Source organism: Balaenoptera musculus, chromosome 4 (genome assembly GCF_009873245.2).
Source record: "Balaenoptera musculus isolate JJ_BM4_2016_0621 chromosome 4, mBalMus1.pri.v3, whole genome shotgun sequence".
In the NCBI taxonomy this organism is placed as follows: Eukaryota; Metazoa; Chordata; class Mammalia; order Artiodactyla; family Balaenopteridae; genus Balaenoptera; species Balaenoptera musculus.
The window spans coordinates 140,773,211-140,779,490 of record NC_045788.1 but is presented as its reverse complement, the minus strand read 5'-3'; the positions used below and the strand labels follow the sequence as shown (position 1 = coordinate 140,779,490).

General features: G+C 58.7%; 1 protein-coding gene across 4 annotated transcripts in view; it reads left to right on the top strand.

Annotated features, from left to right (window-relative positions):
- Positions 1-470: 470 nt before the first annotated feature.
- TMPRSS2 (transmembrane serine protease 2) overlaps positions 471-6,280 on the top strand; it is a 33,113-nt gene continuing 27,303 nt past the window's right edge. Inside the window, exon 1 of one of the 4 annotated variants that reach the window (XM_036850886.1) lies at positions 471-640. The gene's annotated coding sequence lies outside the window, so the exon portion shown is untranslated. Of the gene's footprint in view, positions 641-1,718; positions 2,456-2,593; positions 2,673-6,280 lie in introns of those variants that run through there. The other 3 variants (XM_036850889.1, XM_036850890.1, XM_036850891.1) reach the window with 3 other exon arrangements.

The following is a 6,280-nucleotide window of genomic DNA, read 5'->3' as shown; positions in this document are numbered from 1 at the left end:
AGAAAAGCCGCCCAAGAGGACTGGGGAGGGTCCTTGGCGAAGAGGGCTGCGTCTTGGGCTCTAGTGTCCGGGCCAGCGGCCCTTGGGAGCAGACTCCTGGGTCCTCTCCGAGGGCACAGAGGCCAAGCGGGTCCCCAGCGCCAGGGCTCGGCCGGGTCATACGAGACTCGGTCAGCACTCCCCAGAATCTCCCTCCTGAATCCAGACTTGAGTGTTCGGGCGCGAAGCGCCGGCGACAGGCTCGGTCCAGAGGAAGTGGGGAGGGAGATGCGCTCCTCCCCAACCCTAAAAGGCCGGCTGGGGACGAAAGCGTCCCCGGGCTCCCTCTGGGTCCCGCCGAGAGCGCGTCCCGGGCTTTCCCAGGAAGAAACTCCTCCTCCTGCCGCCCCCGCCCGGACCAGCCTCGCCCGGGACAGCCGTTCCGATCCGTCCCTCCCCCTGCCCGAGGTGACCCGGGACCGGCGCTTGGGGGTGTCACCCTGGGCACTCGGACACCGCCTCCCGGATTAAAGCGAGAGCCGGGGAGGATCAGGGACTCCGAGCTGGGCCGAGGAAGACGCGAACTCCGGCGGAGGCGGAGGAGAAGGAGGAGGAGGAGGAAGGCAGAGGGGCGGGAAGCGCCGGGCCCGGAGCTCCGCAGGTAAGCGGCGCGCGCGGTGGGTTCCTGGGGGTCCAGGGTGCGAGGGAGACCCTGGGCGCCGGGGAGCGAGCTAACCGCCCCCCGCGCTGGGTGGGAGTGGCGGGAGGTGAAGTCAGGTGTGAGCAGCTCCTGCCCGGCAGGTGCGTCCTCCCGCCCGCAGGACGCACGGGGCTGAGCCGAGCAAAGCGACCCGCGTGAGGTCAAGAGGGCGGCGCGCGCCTGGGACGCCTTGGCGCGCGGGTCAGAGGCCCCCGGCTGCCCCGTTGGCATCACTCGCCCGGGACAGGTTGCCCTGCGGGTCCTTAGCCAATTGGTAGGAGACAAGAGTGCCGCGGGGTCCCTTGGGGTGGGTCCCCGCGGCTGAAGTCGGCTGCTGCTCCCCTGGCTTCTGGGCCCCGAGCCGGGGACGAGGGCTGCGCCTTTTCCCTTTGGGGACGAGGAAGAGGGAGGCTTGTCCCTCCGCTTCTTTGTTTCGGGAAAATCTCTGCAGCCCCGTAGTGTTACCTGAACTCCTGCTTCTTGGCTCCCTCCCGAAGTAGGGAGAAACTGGAAACTCTCTGAGATGCCGGGAGCGATACGACCGGCGCGGCGGGGACGGGCCCGCAGGGCCCCCGGGCGAGGTGCTAACGGCTCGGTAGCCCCGGGAAGGCACTGCCCACAGCCCGAGCCCCACTGCGGCGACCCGGAGGCGACGATCAGGGCTGGGCCGCCCGGACACCGGGCACCCCTGCCCCGGGAGGAGTGGTCCTGGTCTCTAGGCGCACGCTCCCCGCCAGGGACAGGGCCGGGCACCCGGGCGCTTCGGTCCACGGCAGGACCCCGGACCGGGGCCGGGAGGCTGAGCGCGCCAGCCGGATAGTGGGCGCCCCTACCGCGGCTTCGTGGGCCCTGCGGAAGAATTGCCTTATGGCCCCAAATTGCGTGCTTCCAGGCCCCAGAGGGCCTGGTTGCAGGTGGCCGCCGGCACCGGCTTGAGCCCGGGCTTTTGCGAAGGGCCCGCCGCGCCGAAGGGCGCAGCGCGGTGATCCCCAATCCCGAATCCGTTTCAATTCCGTTTCGGACGCCCAGGCGGCGGCGGGCCTGTCAGGTGGAATCCCAGTGGATCGTTTGGGAGGGAAAGGATTGCGACCCGAGGTCTGCCTATCGGGCTGGGGTCCCCCAGGGCTCTGCCTCCAGCCTGCGAAGCCCGCCCGGATCGAAGCCCGCGCGGTAGTCCCCGGGCCAAGTACGGTAGGGGGCACACCGGGGCGCCAGTGCCTCCAGGGTCTGCCGGAGCTCCGGGCTGCAGAGAGCCAAACAAATGACGGAAAATTACACAGGCTGCTAAGGAGAGTTTCAAGGTGTTTAGAAAACCTGCCGTGAGGGGAGGGTTGTTGACTTAGCCTGGGAGGCCGGAGAAGGCTCTCCGGGAAGTGAGGGTGGAGCCAACAGCCCACCGCAGCCGGAGGAGAATGGGGGCTGGGAGTGTGCGCAGGGCTGACACAACCAAGGGACCTGGGGGCGCAGGCTCTGCTGCAGCTGAGTGAGGTGGAGGGGTTGGGGGGGCCCAGGGGACCACTGAAGGGATGCTTGCCTTCCTCAGCTTTACCAGGGGCGGGGCAGGCCTGTGTCCCCCCGCCCCGGCCAAGCTTGCTGGACCCCCGAGGTCAGGTTGAAAGGCCGGGGAGCACCAGCAAGTACTCAACACAGGAGTCCGGGAGCTGCGGTGGAGGCCTCTGCCTGGAGACTGGCCGCGGACACCTCCCTCTCTGCTTCGAAAAATATCACCTGGTGAACAGCGTCCCCAGCAACGTCTTTCTTATTGACGCCTCCAAGGTCAGTCTTCTAGCAAGTTTGTGTAGTTGCCGGGAGCCTACAGAGCCCAGGAGATGGCGTGGAGCTTGGCCCCCGGCACCCTGGGCTCAGTCGCCTTAATTGTAGGAGAAAGTTGGGCCGCACTGCACTGGTGTTATCATAATAACAGCAAATGTGGATGTGGCGTTTTCTTCCAGCCAGGCATCATTCCAAGCTCTTTATGACGTATTTAACTCAGGTGAGAGGAAACTGAGGCAGAGGGGTGAACTAACTTGCTGCAGGCCCCATGGCCTGTAGGGAGAACTGCGGATGCAGGCAGGCCACCTGTCTCCAGGGAAGCTGAGCGATGCCTGGAATCCTCGCGGGAGGGGGACTTGCTCGCGAGCCAGGCTGGCTTCCCCATGACCCAGCCCCACCTGGGCTCCGTGCTGCCCGCTTCCGGGGTGACCCGGGCAGGAGAGGCTGGGGCAATGCAGAAGGTTGACCTCCCCGGGTGATGGGGCCAAGGGTGAAAATGTCTTGCAGGCAAGGAAGCCTAGACACACGAAGGACATTATGTCGCTTGTCATCGTCATCATCCTGTAAGCATACTGACCGCGACTCTGGGCCTGGCCTGGGGCACGGGGGTCTATCAGGATGTGCAAGCCAGGGCTCCGGGCTGGTGTCTGTCACTCTTTTCCACCTAAGCCTGGGGCAGGGGTCCTGGGGGCTTTGTAACCATTTGGGGTCATTGCCTTGGTTTCAACTGCTGCATCAGACTCGGAAGGAATAGGAAATCTGTTTTTCTAAGTCCCCTAGAAAGTTCCAGGCTTGCGAACCAGGGCATGCCTGAGCCTTAGGCAGGGAAGTAGAAAGGAAAGGCGACTGGCTCAACATAGTGTCTGCTCAGCCTCGCTTACCTAAGGAGGGGAAGCTGGCCCTGCTTGAGTGGGGGATGGAGAAGGGCACTCAAGTCCCACAGACCCATCTGCCTTCTGCTGCTCTGACAGCTCTGGGTCTCCTGGGGTGCTGCTGCTTCCCACAATTGCTGAGCCTTTGCTGCTCTTCCTGGGCACCTGCCAGGGGACCCCTGCCGCTGGGCCGGCCCTAGGACAAGCTAAGTGGCCTCTGGGGATAGGGAGCAAGGGTGTCACACACCTGAGTGCTGAGATGTGAATTGGGCCAGGCTTGGTGAGCCCCTTCCTAGCTCGGGGGTGGGGAGCCCTATACGTAAGCCATCTTGGGGAACCCTGGCTTGCAAGCCCCCCGGGGCTGTAGGCCTGGGTGTGTGGGAGGGGACTCCGGGTGCCCCCTGTGCCATTGGCCATCCAACTGCACGTGGAGTAGCAAAGGGCTCGGCGGATCACACAGGCAGTTCCAGGGAACAACCCAGAGACAGAGCTTGAGGTCAGGAGGAAGGGGAGGTGACCTAGGACTTGGTTTGCGCCGGCCACTGGACAGCGGTTAGGAGAAGAGGAATCGGGAGCGTGGAAAGTGTCACGGGCAGCTTTACAGACATCCAGGGAGAACGGCAGACGCCGATATTCTGGCGAGGGTGTGGGCAGTTCCTTGGACTGTAAACAGTGTGGATTTTGAAGAGGGAAGGTGACCCAAGGACATGCTTTTTGCTCCTGTTAGAGGCAAGTCGAGGAGAAGGAGGGAAGGACTTTCTGTGGGTGGAAACTGCAGGCATTTAGTTTGTGTGTACCATCAGGCATCAGTGGGGTGGGGTAGGGTGCAGGAGGGGTGAGGGTGCAGAAGTGTGATATGAAAGCAGGAAATGTTTGAAAGGCACCAGCTGAAGTCTAGGAACTCATGCAAGGGCAGAGTGGACAGAATCGTTGGGAGCCCAACCAGGTGGGCCTGGGAAGAGAGACCGCGCGTGGCCTTCCAGTGGACGTTTGTTAGAGAAATATTTTCTAGTGAGCTCTGATCTGGAAGATGAGACTAAGCCCAGGCTTTGTGATTACTTGTTTGTATGTGACCCCATGTCAGAATCCCTTTAAGGTCCTTGATTCCCGAGGGGCCCTCCTGGCAGGGCTCACACCTGGCTTCATTGGAGACTTGATCTGTACATAGGGCACATGGAGCCTGTGTTTTCTAGGGATGCATTTGGAGTTTATCCTTTGCATTTCCCATCAAAAAGAATAAAAGATCGTCATGTCTGGTCTCACAGCTGAAGCCTAATTTGGTTCTAGAATGTGCTGGAGAAACGACCTTCCAGTGTTGGATCAAACTTTTTCTTTGGTTTGAGGAACTGTTTCTTCCAAGGCAACCCAGTCGATATTGAAACTTTCTCATTGTTGGAAACTTGGTTTCCCTGGATTGAGTTAAATCTGCCTTCCTGATATTTCTGACCATTTTGATCCTGGATTCTTCCTTTGGATTTTCACAGAAAAAATCGAGTCCCCTTTCCACACAGCAGTCCCTTAGCTGCTATCATTATGTTATTCCTGAGGGCTCATCATGTGAAGGGCACGGTGCTAGGACACGTACACACTTAATCCTGGCAAAAACCCCATTGACGTGTTATGCCCATTTCACAGATTGACTCGGGCAAGTTCTTCAAACCTTAGACAGTGGCTTTTGCACTTTGTCAAGGCCCCCTCCCTCCCTGAGGGATTGGGACACCTCTCCGGCCTGCCTGTCATATTCAGCATGCAGTCAGCTCTGTACACCTGGACATGTGATGTCACCCACATCCTCAATTTGGAGGCTGTTTTTGTCCAGGTGCAGGCTTTCCGGCACTCTCTCTCTCTTAAATTTCATCCTACTCATTTGGCCTTTGGGATGCAAATATATATATATATATATATATATATATATATATATATATATATATATATATATATATATATATATATATGGGAATGCTTTCTTTGTATGGTACAAAGCTAGATTTGAAAAAAAAAAAAAGGACCAGACCCAATTCCTGCCCTAAAAATTTGTAATCTCGTTTGCACCATGAGGCATTCATAGAAAAAGAAACTTGGATGATGCAGGCAGTACTTCTGAGCTGCTGTCTCTCTCTCCCTCTTTCTCTCATTCCTGTGTCAATCACAGTGTGTGCCATTTTTCTGATGGGCTTATACTTGTTTATATTGAACTGTTACTTAAATCCACCACGGTCTGTTACCTTCCCTCTAACAGTGCATTTTGTCCCCAACAGGACACGAAAACATCTTTACATGTAAGGTGATTTTATGCAGTGGTTGAGGCATAAGGGGTTCCATTGGTCAGGGATCATCGGATAGGGAGTGTCTGTTGGTGTCTGGAGTTTGCAGAAAGGATACTGGATCTGAGGTCAAGGAAGGTGGGGCTTCTTCCTCCCATCACACCTCATCACACCACCAGCATCTCGAAGGTACCCGGCGGGGCCCAGTGCAGGAGCCCCTGTGTGAACGGTGTGTCGGGGGAAAGTCAGTGGAGCCTTCATTACAGGGAAAACCCCTGACCCCCGGATGGGGGTCAGTATCTATGAGGCTGACCTCATTTGCGTTGGTTTGGTAGCTTTCAAAATAAACCTCCAGCAAATGCGTTCTGAGGTCCGGAGGAAAGACACGACAGTGTAAGGAGAGGCTCTTCTTGTTTGGAAATAACTTCATGACTTCATGGGAAGCTGGTAGGATTCCACGGCAGCATTCTGTTGAGTGGTGGCCGGGCAGGTGACTCGAGGCATGAGCCAGCCCTCTGAAAGGGGAGCCCGGGGTGGCCCGGGACAGCCGTGCTCCGTTGTGTGACTCAGGTGGGTGAAGTTGGAGCGGGACCTCGCCGGGAACAAAGAGGGGGACCAAGCTTCGGCACACGTGCTCTTTGTCGCTTCAAGGAAAAGTGCTTCACTGAGGCTGGCTTTCTGGAATCGCGGGC